Here is a 16,537-nt window from a genome sequence, read left to right on the forward strand (position 1 = left end):
GAAAAAAAGAAAATTAGTAGTTTCTAAGGGTCAGGGTCAGGGCTTCCCTGGTAGCTCAGCTGGTAAAGAATCCACCTGCAATGCAGGAGACCTGGATTTGATCCGTGGGTCAGGAAGATCCTCTGGAGAAATGCATGGCAACCACTCCGTATATTTGCCTGGAAAATCCCCATGGACAGAGGAGCCTGGCGGGCTACAGTTCATAGGGTCACAAAGAGTTGGACATGACTGAGTGGCTGAGCACACAAGAGTCAAGGTCAGGGAGAGATGACCAGGCAGAGCACAAAGAATTTTGGGGGTAGACAGACTATTTTGTTTGATACTAGAATGCTGGTGCTTCCCCGGTGGCTCAGTTGGTAAAGAATCTGCCTGTAATGCAGGAGACTGCCTGTGTAACAGGAGACTCAGGTTTGATCCTTAGGTTGGGAAGATCCTCTGGAAAAGGTCAGGAAGATCCCCAGGAGTAGGAGAGTAGGAATGCTGACTTTTTACAGCTACGGTAAGTCCACAGAATTCAGATATTACAATTTAAGTGACTTTCTATTGGATTTTACTTTGAAACAGCTATACTGAGCCTGCCAATGCAGGATACATAAGAGACTTGGCTTCAGTCCCTGGGTGGAGAAGATCCCCTGGAGAAGGAAATGGCAACCCTCTCCAATATTATTGCCTGGAGAATTCCATGGACAGAGGAGCCTGGCGGGCTACAGCCCATGGAGTCACAAACAGTCAAACACAAATGAGGGACAAAGCACACACAGATGCTAGAATGTCAGCGCATTTGTCCAAACACATAGAATACAACACCAAGAGTGAACTTAATTGTAAATCGTAAACTTTTAGTGATTTTAATGTTTGAATGTGTCCTTCAACTGTAATGTGTGTACCACTCTAGTGGGGGATACTGATAATTCAGGAAGCCATGTATATAAAGGGGAGGGAGTATATGGAAATCTCTGTACTTTCCATTCAATTTTGCTTTGAACCTAAAACTGCAAGTTTAAACATCTGTTTTTAAACTGTAGCAGCTATTCATTTTGAATATATAAAGATTTCTTTTATTCAATTCAAACACATAGTTCTGAGAAACCTTGCTGATTAAAACCCTCAGCTGTGAGAAATGTAACTGTTTGAAATTAAATCAGTGAGAATGAAACATTCTGCCTTCGCTTAAAGGATCTGAACTATTTGGGTCACTATTGAAGTAATCTTAATTTCCAACCTCAATTCTTCAGATTAGAATATTTTTTTTTTGGTTCACTTTTTTTTGTTTGTTTTTATAGCATCCCTCCTTTATTCTAACTTTACAGTTTATGGAAAAACAGAATCCAAAGTCATCTTCTTAGTGTGACAGGTAATCAGACTATAGCATTTCTAACAGAAACTAAATGAATGTTTTCAACTAGACATGGCCAAGGCCACATAATCTAAGCAATTATGGCTTCCTGACCAATGATTTCCTCAGTCCTGCTTTTCCTGCCTCCTGAGTAAAACCGCTGTGATAAACACCTAGTAATGTTTCATGCTTCTTCCAGGTGCTCATTAGAAACAGGCATTAGGCAGAAATGGGAGCCCTATTAAAAGTCCCTTCCCATTCCCTTTTAGTTATCTGCCCCATTTTTCCTCAAGGACAATGTTCACCAATATTGTATAAAACTAAAAATAAACCACATTTTGTTTTATTGGTGTATTCCTAGTGGTATTTATCAGACAGGTTTTCTCAATATGAAAATGTGTAACTTAAAACAGGTCAGGAGACATTTGCAGATTGATTCTTCAGTTCCAATTCTCCTTTCTCCATCAACAGTTTTTGATCTTCCCATTCTTAGCTACATGACTCTAGTAGAATTAACTTCCTGAAACAAACCTCTCTGGCCACTGAAAATTGATTCAAATCAATGGAAACAATTTCTAAGATTTCAAAAATAGCAGAAGACAAACTCTAATTTCTCTTGGAATGTAAACTGTAAAAATGTGCAAAAAGGTGCAGTCTGAATATGTCCTAGTGATCTTACTATCCTAACAGGAGAGTCTGGAACTCTAGTGTGGAAACTTACATCATCAAAGCATATCAGAGAGACAGATGTGAAGTCCTATGGAAGACTGGATCCAATATTACATGCCTCTAACCTTTCAGATAAATAGGTCAATCAAATCCGTTCTTTATTTAAGCTACACTGAGGTTTGTTTGTTTGTTTTGAATGAACTTGAAAATATCCTCTTATAAATGACTCTGACCTAAAGACATAGAGAATATAGTGAAAGTTCAGAGTAGATAGCAGTTTTGCTGACTCCATATGCACCTAGGCAGAAAAAAGCAAAGACTAGTCTATTCCCACTGTGGCTCAGATCATCAGCTCCTCATAGCAAAATCCAGACTTAAACTAAAGAAAGTGGGAAAAACCACTAAGACAGTCAGGTATGAGATTTAAACCAAATCCCCTATGAATATACAGTGGAGGTAATGGATAGATTCAAGGGATTAGATCTAGTAAACAGAGTGCCTGAAGAACTATGAACAGAGATCCATAATACTGGCAGCCAAGAAAACCATAACAAAAAAACAGAAATGCAAGAAGGCAGAGTGGTTGTCTGAGGAGGCTTTTCAAATAGTAGAAGAAAGAAGACAAGCAGAAAGCCAGGGAGAAAGAGAAAGGTACACTCAACTAAGTACAAATTTCCAGAGAACAGCATGGAGAGACAAGAAGGCCTTCTTCAATGAACAATGCAAACAAATAGAGGAAAACAACAGAAAGGGTAACACTAGAGATCTCTTCAAGAAAATTGGAAATATCAAAGGAATATTTCATCCAAAGATGGGCAAAATAAAAGACAGAAAGGGTAAAGACATAATAGAAACAGAAGAGATCAAGAAGAGATGGAAAACCTACAAAATAGAACTGTACAAAAAAGATCTTAATGACCTGGATAACCAAGACGGTGTAGTCTCTCATCAGAGCCAGACATTCTGGAGTGTGAAGTCAAATGGGCCTTAGGAAGCAATGCTGCCAATAAAGCTAGTGGAGGTAATGAAATTCACCAGATCTATTTAAAATCCTAAAAGATGATGCTCTTAAAGTGCTCTCAATATATCAGCAAATTTGGAAAACACACTGGTGGCCACAGGACTGGAAAAGGTCAATGCTCATCGCAATTCTCAAGAAGGGAAGTACTAAGGAATGTTTAAATCAATGGACAATTGCACTCATCTCCCATTCTAGTAAGGTCATGCTGAAAATCCTCCACACTAGGCTTCAGCACATGAACTGAGAACATGCAGATGTTCAAGCTGGGTTTAGAAAAGGCAGAGGAACCAGGGATCAAAATGCTAACATTTTCTGGATCATAGAGAAAGCAAGAGAATTCCAGAAAAAACATCTACCTCTGTTTCATCGACTATGCTAAAGCCTTTGACTGTGTAGATCATAACAAACTACAGAAAACTCTTAAAGAGATGGGAATACTAGACCATCTTACCTGTCTCCTGAGAAATCTGTATGTGGGTCAAGAAGCAACAGTTAGAACCCTATATGGAACAACTGACTGGTTCGAGATTGAGAAAGAAGTACAACAAGGCTGTTTATCGTCACCCTGTTTATTTATCTTATATGCAGAGTGCATAGTGAAAAATGCCAGGCTGGATGAGTTACAAGCTGAAATCAAGATCGCTAGGAGAAATATTAACAATCTCAGATATGTGGGTGATACCACTCTAATGGCAGAAAGTAAAGAGGAACTAAAGAACTTCTTGATGAAGGTGAAGGAGGAGAGTGGGAAAAAAAAATCTGGCTTAAAACTAAATATGAAAAAAAACTAAGATCATGGCATCTGGTCCCATCACTTCATGGTAAATAGAAAGGGAAAATGTGGAAGCAGTGACAGAGTTCCTCTTCTTGGTTCTAAAATCATTGCAGATGGTGACTGCAGCCATGAAATTAGAAGATGATTGCTTCTTGGCAATAAAGCTATGACAAACCTACCAATGTGTAAAAAAGCAAAGACATCACTTTACTGACAAAGGTCTGTATAGCCAAGGTTATGGTCTTTCCAGTAGTCATATACAAATGTGAAATCTGGACAACAAAGAAGGCGGAGTGCCAAAGAATTGATGCTGTCAAACTGTGATGCTGGGGAAAACTCTTGAGAGCTCCTTAGAAAGCAAGGAGATCAAAATAGTCAATCTTAAAGGAAATCAACCCTGAATATTCATTGGAAGGACTGATGCTGAAGGTGAAGCTCCAATACTTTGTCCACCTGATGTGAACAGCCGACTCCTTGGAAAAGACCCTGATGCTATGAAAAACTGAAGGCAGAGAAGAGGGCGTTAGAGGGTGGAATAGTTGGATGGCATCACTGATCCAATGTATATGAACTTGGGCAAACTGGAAGATGGTGAGGGACAGGGAAGTTTGGCGTGCTGCAGTCCATGGGGTCGCAAAGAGTCAGAAATGACTTGATGACTGAACAACAACAACTATTCCCGCTAACATTGGCCCATCCACGTGGCAAGGAACAGACATAGTGACCTAGGAGTTGTTTGTTTGATAGTACTCCTTAATAACAGCAGAGAGATGTCTTGTACTCTTCATGAAACCAGTATTTGATTGAGAAAAAAAAAAAAAAAGGCAACCTTGAGGGTATTAAAAGCTTGGAGATTGTTTACTTATTTTGGAAAAGGGAGAACTGAAAAATCTCTTAATTATTGCTTTTCAGCATTGAGTCACTCTAAAATAGTGAAAACAGCCACTAACTATTCTCTGCCTTCAAAGAGAAAAACTTGTTAAGTTTTGCGAGTGCTATCTTTGAAGGCAAGAAAAGTGAGGCTCAGAGACCTAAGAGGTCATTCATAGCCTGTAACTCATGAAATAAGAACTAATAGTGAAAATAATAGCTAAATTTTATAGCTTCATCATTCTGTTTTAGATTGTACATAGCTTATTCCTCTCTCTGAAGTATTTTAATTATAGTCATTTCACTGTATAGACAAGAAATAGGTGTAGGGAGCAACTTTTCCAATATTGCCCAAAAGCAGCTACAAAAGATAAACCTGGTATTTGAATCCATGTCTCTCACCCTCCAGGAAACACATACCTAACTACTAGCTATGTTTCATCACTAAAATCCAAATATTTTGATTCTCAGTCCAGAGTACCAAAACATCTTTAAAGATGGGATCAAATTTATCAGTTTGCTTCTCAAGGAAATTATTAGTAAAAATTCAATAGAAACATGATGTCTTTGACAGATAATTATTTCTATAAATGCTATTTTAATAGCTACATCCTGTTTTTTTTATTTGTGTGTGATTATGAGGAGCCTGGGAGTCCTTTATTCAATAATAAATAGCAACTACTTACTCTTTTAATATTTGTGCTGATAATACAACTTCTCACGGAATTGACATTTTAGTGGGAAAAAAGAGATACTGAGCAAGTAAAATAACAAATACATAATGTTAGAAGCTACTTCAAAAATCAATCTGGAAAAGAGAACAGAGTAATATTATATTGTTAGAATAATGAGAGGATAGAGTCTGAAAACATAAAAATCAAGGAAAGACAAGTGAAACAATTGAGAAAATCATTTTAAAATCTGGAAGAAGAGCTCTTCAACTTAAGAAAGTAAGAACAAAAATATTTAGGTGAGAATAACTTGACAATTTGAAAGAATAGCATAATTCCAGTGGCTGAAGAGAAGGAAGCAATTAGGTAGAGATAGGAGGTAAAGTTGGAAAAGTTGGCAATTTCATCTGTGTTATGAGGACTAGAAACATTCATGACTTTGCAGAACATTTTAAAGTATTTAGTTTTTTTTCAGAGTTTCATGGAAGAGGATTGGAGTTTCAGCTAAATGTGCTGATAAATTTCAAGTTTGATAATTGATAATCATTTTTTAAAATAAATTGACATTATAAGTATTTTAATATAAAATCACATCTTGAGTGTAAAAATATAAGTGTTAAAATGTATTCCTAAAGCATATTTGCCATTTTCAGATATACTATAACTTTACTTCTCTGAGCCCTATTATGTTATCACATTAGTTCTTTGTTATATAAACAAATTTAAATAATCTAAACTTTATGCTTAAGAAAGCCAGAACCAAAAGTAAAACTATTTTCAGGAAATCACAGAAAGTTTTATTGCCTAAATATACCTTTGAGAAAGTTAAGTGCAGTTCAAAGCAAGAATTTATAAATCACATTACATCCTCTCTTTGTTAAAGTGTTCAGAACTGTAGACATAATATAGTTTTAACTTTTTGCATTCAATAGACATTATCCATTAATCTCAATGAAACGTATTTCTCCTCTGGGTTTTAATAGTTCCAACCAAAATCTTCTTTAGGAAAACAAAATTAATTTTCTATTTTGTGGTCTTTATACTGTTTTAGCACGGTTGGACTTTAGCTCAATTGACATGGCAAACATCAGAGGAAGTAATGTTCCACTATCAGAAAAAAAATATTCATCTGATTTTTTTATCTGGATTGTATCAGGATGTTCTCTTCAACCAGTATATCTATCCTCTGGCTTCCAATATATCCTATATAGAACCATAGCCATATCCGGACTTTTGAACTACATAGATGTGTATTAAATATGCATATATGTTGCAATAACGATGTGATTTCACTCTTGGCAGAGACAAAATAACTGACATTAGACTAAATCCTCCACTAATAACAGCTATCAGTTCAGTTCAGTTCAGTTGCTCAGTTTTGTCCGACTCCTTGCGACCCATGAACCGCAGCACGCCAGGCCTCTCTGTCCATCACAAACTCCTGGAGTCCACCCAAACCCATGTCCATTCAGTCGGTGATGCGATCCAACCATCTCATCCTCTGTCGTCCCCTTCTCCTCCTGCCCTCAATCTTTCCCAGCATCAGGGTCTTTTCAAATGAGTCAGCTCTTCGCATCAGGTGGCCAAAGTATTGGAGTTTCAGCTTCAACATCAGTCCTTCCAATGAACACCCAGGACTGATCTGCTTTAGGATGGACTGGTTGGATCTCCTTGCAGTCCAAGGGACTCTCAAGAGTCTTCTCCAACACCACAGTTCAAAAGCATCAATTTTTCAGCGCTCAGCTTTCCTTATAGTCCAACTCTCACATCCATACAGGACCACTGGAAAAACCATAGCCTTGACTTTATGGACCTTTGTTGACAAAGTAATGTCTCTGCTTTTTAATATGCTGTCTAGGTTGGTCACAGCTTTCCTTCCAAGGAGTAAGCGTCTTTCAATTTCATGGCTGCAATCACCATCTGCCGTGATTTTAGAGCCCAGAAAAATAAAGTCAGCCACTATTTCCATTGTTTTCCCATCTATTTGCCATGAAGTGGTGGGACCAGATGCCACGATCTTAGTTTGCTGAATGTTGAGCTCTAAGCCAACTATTTCACTCTCCTCTTTCACTTTCATCAAGAAGCTTTTTAGTTCTTCTTCACTTTCTGCCATAAGGGTGGTGTTATCTGCATATCTGAGGTTATTGATATTTCTCCCGGCAATCTTGATTCCAGCTTGTGCTTCCTCCAGCCCAGCATTTCTCATGATGTACTCTGCATAACAGCTATAAAATCTGGCTAAAATATAAAAACAGTGTTTGAAGGCATCAAGCATTAAACATGATAGCCAACATTTGAGAGAGAATATTTTTGAAGGACAGGAAATACACAGATGTGAGTGTTAAATTTCCACCTATTCCCAGGCTTGAAATTTGATTATTTACTGTTTGGGATCAAAGAGCAAAAGTGCACAGTGGTCCAGAGCTTGCGACAGTTTCACTGGGCTGAGCAGACAGAAACTGTCTGTCATTGAGGTCTAACAAATAAGTATGACTTTATGGATCAAGATGCAGAGGAAAGAGAACCAGAAAAAAAGAAGTCCAACATTTTGAATGCAATTTATTTTTATTTTTTAATGCCAAAGATTCTCATTCTTAGGGTAATATTTGTAAATGACAAATCTATAGCAGCTTCTAAAGCTAAGCAGATATTTCAATAGCCTTATCATATTAGAGAGATGCAAGTTAGCATTTGAGGTTTTTTCAAGTATAAGTGGCCAAGTAAACTTTTCAGTTCAACCTTACAAATATAATGCCCTGAGGGAAAAAAAGGCAAACTGGAAATTTATCAACATTAGCTAAGAGGGCGATATGCCCTTATCCTAATTACTGGAAGAAAGTGAAATCCTTTCTGAAGGAGGATATTATTATGCAGAGTCTGTATTATGTTTAATACACAATATCCAGCATGTAAGCTAAAACTTACCTGTAACATAAAGAGACAAAATTCAAAATATCAAAATTTTGAAAAGTAGAGATAGAGAAAATGCTACTGCTGCTGCTGCTAAGTCACTTCATTCGTGTCCGACTCTGTGCAACCCCATAGATGGCAGCCCACCAGGTTCCCCCAATCCCTGGGATTCTCCAGGCAAGCACACTGGAGTAGGTTGCCATTTCCTTCTCCAGTGCATGAAAGGGAAAAGTGAAAGTGAAGTCGTTCAGTCGTGTCAAACCCTTAGCGACTCCATGGGCTATAGGCTATCAGGCTCCTCCGTCTATGGAATTTTCCAGGCAAGAGTACTGGAGTGTGGTGCCATTGCCTTCTCCGGATAGAGAAAATAATAGATAACAAATTTTAATCCCAAGGATTAGCATCTTTATTAAATGAAAATTTAAAATAAAAAAATTCACAAAGAACAGAAGTAAAAAAAAATAACAAAAGGTGAATCATATAGCTAAAAAATGCAATGGTTTAAATTAAAATTCAGTAGACAAACTTAACATCTGACTAAACTGAGCAGAAAAGATGATTGAAAAGCCACAATACAGGTCAGTAGAATGAACAGAGGTTAAAGCCTAAAGCAAAAAATAATGTTGAAATTAGAGGGGAAAAAAACATGATGAAAAGATATAAGTGTGTCTGGAGTTGTATGAAGAGATATGAGTAATAACAAAGCAGCAGTAAAACTTGAGATGGTACTGCCCAAGAGTTACCCAAAATTGTCGAAATGCATTATGGTAGTCTGCCTCCAAATTGACTCACAGAGATCCCCACTCCTGATATCCCTGCCTTTGTGTTGAGTGTTGGCTGGACCTAGGGTCTCACTTCTAACTGGTAGAATGAAGGAGAATTAATGGTCTCTGACTCCAAGAGCAGGCCACAAGAAACAGTGTGTCATCTTGTTCTCTCTTTTGATCACTTATTCTGGAAGAAGCCAACTACATGAAGAGGCCTTCAAAGGAAGGAACTGAAGCTCCTGCCAACTTCCATGGCTGTGAGGGTGAATGTATATCCTTCAGCTGTCAGATAATGGCTACCTCACCAACAGCTTAACTGCAACATCATAAGAGAGCTTGGGTCAGTACCACCCAGGTTAGCCACTCTTGGGTTTCTGATATTCAAAACCTTTATGAAACAATAAACATTTGTTTTAAGTAACTAATTTGTGGATAATTTATTATTAAACAACAAATAGTTAATACAATCACATGGGCTAAAAATGAAACCAATGGTATGCTTACAAAACATTTTGTTAAAACCTTAGAAAGATAAAAATAGCACCCAAAAGGATTGTTTAGTCAGACAAAAGATCATTTAAAGTTTTAAAAAGTACAATTCTCTAAATAAATAATAGGCCTCCTAAGAAGTATAAGGACATTATTACTCAGGTGAAATATAAGTTAGAAAAGTGCTTGTTTTGAAGAAATCTACTGGTATTTTTATTTTTTGTTGCTGTTGTCAAATGTGGTGACAAAAAAAGATTCACAGGATATCTACAAAGATTTTCATATTCAGCAAGGCGCCAGCTTGAACCAAAAGAAATAGTACAAAATGAACAGAGCCCTATGGACATCCAAAATTCTGACAGGAAATAGATTTAAAAAAAAAAGCTATTTGGCTGTAAACACATGCTAACTTTCATGAAAAAGAAAATATGGTTCAGAAGGTGAATCAGGACCAAAGAGTAATTTCAAGAGACTGGAAAAGTTATTTCTGGGGATAAGTAAAAGTGAATTATAACCAAGGAACTTACAACATAAGTCCTGCTTTCTAATTTGCCATCTATTTAAATAACTCAATTAACTGATAAAAATTGTTTTCTGCTAATTTTCAAAAGACATTTTATCTCTTTCAAGAATGTATATCCTCATGGAGTTTTACAACCAATAGGAAATTTAGAGATCCACTAATCTAACATTTGTGTAGAAGTTAAAAGTCTTTGTACCTGTAGAATCAGGATCATGACCCAAATTAATGTTGTCAGTAAAAATGTCAGTATAAATTCAATGAATGGGCTTCTGTCTTCACTATGGCTGTATCTCCTTACCTAATATGCAATTTCATTAATGCATATTAAACACTTTTTTTCAATTATATAAGGAAGATTTGGTGTGATAGCTTTGTTGTGACAATTAAGTAAAATGAAATGTTTAAAAGCTTAAAGTACCCATATGTTGCTCAAAACGTAGGTTTTCCTTCTTGTATTTGGAATACTTGAGGTTCCTCCCTTTCACCTTTCCCAATGTTGAAAACAAAGAAGAGCAAAATAACAATGACCACAAAGAATAACAACAAAAACCACAACCACACCGTGAATGAAAATTTCTATTACCAAAAGATGGAAATAAAGAAAAAAAAAAAAAGCTTAAAGGTGTTCCACTGGGTCAGCCAAATTATTATTATTATACATATTTCTATACTTTTATCACATAAAAGTACACGGATATATATAAGTAATTGCCAACATTTGAAACACCAAAACTGGAATGAATAAGCATTCAGTAAAGCATATGAGGCTAATATGCTATAGGCTTCATCTTCGAAAGGAATAAATTATCAATTATAAATTGGTAAAATGGTCATTGAGTTTTTAAAAACACCATGAATAAGAAAGATTTGCCCTTCTCGTTTATTTTTTTTAATAGTGTCTTCCTACTTGCACTTAAGACTCAGCCCCTTATTTTGGCTGATTAAAATAGCTACAAATTGCTTGGCACTCCTCTAGGTGTCCTCTTGAATGTTGGCAGGTCTGTAGCTGCTCTGACAAATAGCATACAGTGAAAGTGATTCTATATCTGCTTTCAGATCCTAGCTTCAAGAGACTGACATCGTCTTCTTCCTCTCTCAGAATACTGGCTCCCGGAATTCTGAGCTGCCAGGGTAAGAAGTCCACCTATCATGAGGCTATGATTCTGAGGACACCAAGATAGAAGATGACGTAGAAAAACAACAACAACAAAAGAGAAACCCTGAGATAATATGAAGAGATGCCTAGCCAGTCTCCAACTGTTCCAGCCCCTAGTTGTTTGACTTACCCCAACTGAGATGCTATATTTTGTGGAGTAGAAACAAGTCTTTCCCTGTGTGCTGTGCCTAAATCTTGGATCCACAAGTATAAAGAATAACAAAATAGATGCTGTTTTAAGCCTCTGAACTTGGTGATAGTTTATTATGCTATAATAGAGAACCAGAGCATTGACCATGACAAAGTCTAGAATTAGGTATTAGAGAAAATCAAGCACCTATTCAGGGAGTTTTCTTAATACCACTCAACCTCCAAATGGAAGAAAATGTATCCAAACTTCAAATATGTCCTAAAAATTTGTAATTAGGCCACAATTCCAATAGCAATGTTTGGAAAGCAAAGGTAAATTAACAAAAGTTACTACAAATAAGGGACTTCCCCGGTGGCTCAGACGTAAAGAATCTGCCTGCAATTCAGGAGCTGCAGGAGACATGGGTTCCATCCCTGTGTCAGGAAGATCCCCTGGAGGAGGGCATGGCAACCCACTCCAGCATTCTTGCCAGTAGAATCCCATGGACTGAAGAGCCTGGCAGACTACAGTCCATAGAGTCTTACTTAGCATGCCTGCACACACTACAAATGAGAAGAGTTAATACTTTTGATGAGGAGCAATTCAGTCAAAAAATAAATTTATTGACCATCTACAGTATGAAAGACCCCATTAAAGATATTGGAGAAAAAGTGCTAAACTAGAAGAAAGAATACCTGGTCTTGTGTAATTGTACACTTTAGCAGACAGACAAAAAGAAAAGGACAAAGAAAATACTTTTAGTATGAATAAGAGCTAATAAAACATTAGAAAGACAAGAGATCACCAAGGGAAAAACTACTTTAAATAAAATAGTCAGATGTACAAGCTGGATTTAAAAAAGTCAGAGGAACCAGAGATCAAACTGCCAAATTCCGTTGGATCACAGAGTAAGCAAGAGAATTCCAGAAAAACATCTACCTCTGCTTCATTGACTATGCTGAATCTTTTGACTGTTTGGATCACAACAAATTGGAAAATTCTTAAAGAAATGGAAATATCAGACCACCTTACCTGTCTCCTGAGAAACCTGCATGCAGGTCCAGAAGCAACTGTTAGAACTGGACATGGTACAATGAATTGATTCAAAATTGGGAAAGGAGTATGTCAAGACTGTACATTGTCACTCTACTTATTTAACTTATATGCAGAATTCATCATGCAAAATGCTAGGCTGGATGAATCACAAGTTGGAATCAAGATTGCTGGGAGAAATAGCAACAACCTCAGATATGCAGATGATACCACTCTGCTGGTAGAAAATGAAGAGAAACTACAGAGTCTCTTAATGAAAGTGAAAGAGGAGAGTGAAAAAGCTGGCTTAAAACTAAACATTCAAAAAAACTAAGATTATAACATCCTATCCCATCACTTCATGGTACATATAAGGAGAAAAAGTGGAAACAGTGACAAACTTTATTTTCTTGGGCTCCAAAATTACTGCGGACAAAATTAAAAAACATCTACTCCTTGGAAGAAAAGCTATGACAAACCTAGATGAAGTATTCAAAAGGAGATACATCACTTTGCCGACAACGGTCTATATAGTCAAAGCTATGGTTTTTCTAGTAGTCATGTATAGATGTGAGAGTTGGATCACAAAGTTGAGTGCTGAAGAATTGATGCTTTCAAAATGCAGTGCTGGAAAAGACTCTTGAGAGTCCCTCGGACAGCAAGGAGATCAAACCAATCAAACTTAAAGGAAATCAACCCTGAATATTCATTGGAAGGACTGATGGTGAGGCTGAAGCTCCAATACTTCGGCTACCTGATGCAAAGAGCTGACTCACTGGAAAAGACCTGATCCTGGGAAAGACTGAGGGGAGGAGGAGAATCGGGTGACAGAGGATCAGATGGTTGAATGGAATCATTGACTCAATGCCCAGGAGTTTGAGCAAACTCCAGGACATAGTGAAGGTTGGGTAAATCTGGCATGCTGCAGTCCATGGTGTTGCACAAAATTGGACATGACTTAGCAACTGAACAACAACAACACATTGAACATATATGTCTTATATCTGAAGTAGAAATCATCAGTCAGGTGTGTTAGGTAGGAAAAATATATATATTTTAAAAGTCTTTTATGAGAGAGTGATAATGAAGAGAAATGGAAGAAAACTGTTCTACTGTCTTCCTATTTGCATCATTCTGATAAGAAATCTGCTATCATCTCCATGTCTTTACTCCTCTGTACATATTTCAGAGCAATATGATTATTTTATGATTTGAGGTAGTTTTCTTCATATGTTTTTGTTTGGAATTTGTTGAGATTCTTAAATCTGTGGGTATATTATTTTCATAAAATTGGAAAAATTCTAGCCATCATTACTTCAATGTTTTCTGATCCTCCCCTTTTTCAGAGACCCCAATTAGGCAACTAGAAGTTCCATACATTTTCTCTGTTTCATTTTGGAAAGTTACTTTAACTATCTTTTCAAGTTCACCAATCTTTTCTTTTGCAATATCTACTCTTCCATTCATTTCATGTGTGATAAAGTTATTTGTGTGTATACAGTTGACTAAAAAGAATAGCAGTTTTAAATTACAAGTTTTAATATTGATATTCAAAGTCAGAAATTAACAAATCCCTTCATAAAACCCAAAAATGTCATGATTGACAATAATTTAACTCATTAATTAATTATATCCCTTCTTTGATTAAGCCATATTACAATAAGATTCTAAATTCTATTCTAAGGTGGGTTTAAAAAGTGTAAGAGATGAGAAAGGTAAGGTCATCATATTATAAACAATTCATTCATGTTTAAAGCCACATCTATATAGACAAATGATTAAAAGGTGATTTGATTTGAAATTTTAAAAAATAATTATATATGTTTTAACATACAATATGACAAAGATCCATTTGAAAAGAATAATGAAAAAAGAATGATGAAAAGAAAAGCAAGTTATAAAAGTGGAGAGTGAAGATAAGAAAATCATATCAATAATCTCTGGTTAAAAAATACAGTCACGAATGGGAACTTCCTGGCATCTATAACAAAGAAGAAAGTGAAATGTGTGTCATTTGTCTTATTTAGAAAATTACACTAAACATATGAACACATAAAAGCCACAGAGAACAAAATAGATGACATCCTTAAAGAAGTTATATTTTTAAAAGCAGCGACTTTTCCCATGCATATTGCTTCTACATCATCGCCTCCTTGCTTCTGCTTTACAGTGTGATCTCAGAAGTGCCGCTGTCAGGGGATTTGTCTCCACAGTGAAATAAAATGTGAAGAAACATCAATGTGCATTTGACATAGCCCTTAGACCTATTTTTTTTAACATTTTTGTTCTGTATCGAAGCACTCTAATTGAAAGATATAAATTATTGTTAATAATTTTGGCTTAATGTAATTACATTTACATGATACTAAAAAAAGTACAGTATCAGCCTTCTGAATGATCTTGGACCATCTATTTTCCATAACAAGGGAAAAGTGTTTATCCAAAATATATGTTGAATACTTCATATCCAAGTAAGGAAGAAATGCAACTATGAAGCTCAGCTTAAAATTATAGAAGTTTACTTTGCTAGAAAGAAATTGCTAGCTCTTCTTTCCTAACCTACATATAAATAATCTCTGTTGGTGGAGCTCTAAATAAATAAGCACATGCTAGATCAATCACTGCACAGATGGTATTGCCCTTATTTTCAACCAGTGTTTTTCTAAGTAAAGAGAGGGTAACAAAGGCCCAAAATAACTAATTAGACCAGGTATCTGCTTATTTTCTTCCACAGGATATTAGACCAGAGCTTTGTAAAAGAAGAAGCTGGTGTGAATTTTGAGGGGAGAGTTAGTTCCAATGGCTCTTCATTTTGGAGAACAAGTAAATATCTTTGAATATAAATATTTTTTAAATATCTTTGAGATAGACTGTACTTTGGGAACAACCTCTGCTATAATCATTCCTTTGAAATGTTTCTCTTTGAGAAGATGTATTTGGTTGGGATACAAATTGAGGATAGAAGGTATACTTCTTTTTCCTTTAAAAGAAGGATAATCACCAAAGTTCAAGCAGCTATTTGACATTTTAGTGAAATTTCTTTATCAACTTCTTTGTTCAATAGTAACTCGTGTTGCTCTAATAAAATGACCTGGATTGGCATCACTGTTTTCAGGTGAGATTCTAGAGATTGAATTTCCAGGCTATTTAGCGCTGAATAATTTCCAACTATAGTTGTAATCTGTTTAGACTTGTGAAATCTTAAATTACCATCCAGGTATAAATGAGCAAACATTTCATTAAAAAATGAAGAGCTTTATGACAATATCTTTCCTTGGAAAATGGAGCCACCTGAGTTTTTCTAATAGCTGGTGACATCCATTAGTGGTTTTCTCTGAAATTGAAAACATTTTCCATCTGTTCATACACACTCATTACAAAGTAGTTAAGAGCCTGTGGGATCACAAAGGCACATTTTGGCAAATTACAAAATATCAAAATGAGTTATTGAAGAGGCGGCAATGACTCTATAATAAGCTGCTCAAACCTGCAATTGTCAGGTTTTGTGTAAGAAAAGACATCTGTATGCTAAAATCTAGTTTACCTTTTACTACTTGGGACCCTTCCATTTGATGGAATTCATTTCTGTGCCTATGACCCAGATTTTTTCTTCTAAGGGAATTTGTGTAATTTTGTGAATTTTCAAAAATAAATGCTTTATTTTTCAGTCTTTGGAGAACTGCTATTTAATCGATCCTCTTCAGAGGAACACATGGCAGCAATGGGCTGAAATAAAGGCAGTGCAGGATTCTGCTGAGCACCAAGAAGAATATTTTGGTTGTCAGTTGACTAAATAATGGAAAATAAGCAGAGCCAGTGATAGAGGCCCTTCATGTGGATGTCTTCAGGAATAGAATACATGGTCTTTCCTGCTGGACCCTGAAGACGTTCTCTTGTCCAATGGACGGGGAAAGTTCCAGATGATCTTTGGCAGATGTTTCAGTGATTTATTTTTCTGTCCTTACGCAATAATGTATTACCTATGAGCAAGTTGCTTATGTGTCACCTAGAAGTTATGATCTGAAGGACTGTGATATATGACAGGTAAAATTTAACCTAAGATGCAGAACAAAACATAGCAATCCCTGTAAGACAAGAGAAGTTAGGCTTTGGATGGTGATATCATGAGAACTGAAAATGAAAAAGAGACAAAACACGATATAGCATCAAAAAGAAAACCTTATTTAG

General features: G+C 36.2%; 1 long non-coding RNA gene across 1 annotated transcript; it reads left to right on the forward strand.

Moving 5' to 3' along the window:
* Nucleotides 1-300: 300 nt before the first annotated feature.
* LOC145519736 (uncharacterized) lies at nucleotides 301-16,019 on the forward strand. The gene is made up of 2 exons (XR_014063848.1): nucleotides 301-499; nucleotides 11,088-16,019. It is a non-coding gene; the product is annotated as an uncharacterized LOC145519736 (long non-coding RNA).
* The last annotated feature ends 518 nt before the right edge of the window (nucleotides 16,020-16,537 follow it).

The sequence above is a fragment of the Giraffa tippelskirchi genome, chromosome 1 (assembly GCF_054371585.1).
Source record: "Giraffa tippelskirchi isolate mGirTip1 chromosome 1, T2T-mGirTip1v1.2.pri, whole genome shotgun sequence".
NCBI lineage: Eukaryota > Metazoa > Chordata > Mammalia > Artiodactyla > Giraffidae > Giraffa > Giraffa tippelskirchi.